Raw genomic sequence first — 968 nt, forward strand, 5'->3', positions numbered from 1 at the left:
GCTGCGAGAACTGCGCTGCTTGCTCCAGGCTCTGGCTGTAGTGTGAGACATTTTGTGTTAAAATAACTTTAGCAGAGCGTGGATTCGATCCACGATCCTCTGGGTTATGGGCCCAGCACGCTTCAACTGCGCCACTCTGCTGCGAGAGCTGCGCTGCTTGCTCCAGGCTTTGGCTGTAGAGTGAGACATTTTTGTGTTGAAATAACTTTAGCAGTGCGTGGTTTCGATCCACGGACCTCTGGGTCATGGGCCCAGCACGCTCCCACTGCGCCACTCTGCTGCTGTGAGAGCGCGTCTTGCTCCAGGCTCCGCCTGTAGTGAGAGACATTTTGTGTTGAAGTAACTTTAGCAGAGCGTGGTTTCGATCCACGGACCTCTGGGTTATGAGCCCAGCACGCTCCCACTGCGCCACTTTTCTGCGAGAACGTCGCATCTTGCTCCAGGCTATGACTGTAGTGTGAGACATTATTGTGTTTAAAAACGTTAGTAAAACGGGGTCTCGTCCCCCGGACATCTGGATTATCGGCCCGGGATATTTCCACTGCGCTAATCTGCTGCGAGTGGAAAGGCGTATTCCACCAGGCTCTGGCTGTAGTGTGAGACATTATTGTGTTAAAATAACTTTAGCAGAGCGTGGTTTCGATCCACGGACCTCCGGGTTTTGGGCCCAGCACGCTTCCACTGCGCCACTCTGCTGCGAGAACGTCGCGTCTTGCTCCAGGCTCTGTCTGTAGTGTGAGACATTATTGAGTTTTAAAACCGTTAGTAAAACGGGGTCTCGCAGCCCGGACATCTGGATTATTGGCCCGGCATGCTTCCACTGCGCTACTCTGCTGCGAGGGCAGGGCGTATTGCACCAGGCTCTGGCTGTAGTGTGAGACATTATTGTATTAAAATAACTTTAGCAGAGCTTGGTTTCGATCCACGGACCTCCGGGTTATAGGACCAGCACGCTCCCACTGCGCCAC

At 53.3% G+C, this 968-nt stretch overlaps 1 non-coding gene across 1 annotated transcript; it reads right to left on the reverse strand.

Moving 5' to 3' along the window:
- Positions 1-624: 624 nt before the first annotated feature.
- On the reverse strand, positions 625-696 carry TRNAL-CAA (transfer RNA leucine (anticodon CAA)). Its single transcript has one exon. It is a non-coding gene; the product is annotated as a tRNA-Leu (tRNA).
- Between the last annotated feature and the right edge of the window lie 272 nt (positions 697-968).

Source organism: Anabrus simplex, chromosome 8, assembly GCF_040414725.1.
Source record: "Anabrus simplex isolate iqAnaSimp1 chromosome 8, ASM4041472v1, whole genome shotgun sequence".
NCBI lineage: Eukaryota > Metazoa > Arthropoda > Insecta > Orthoptera > Tettigoniidae > Anabrus > Anabrus simplex.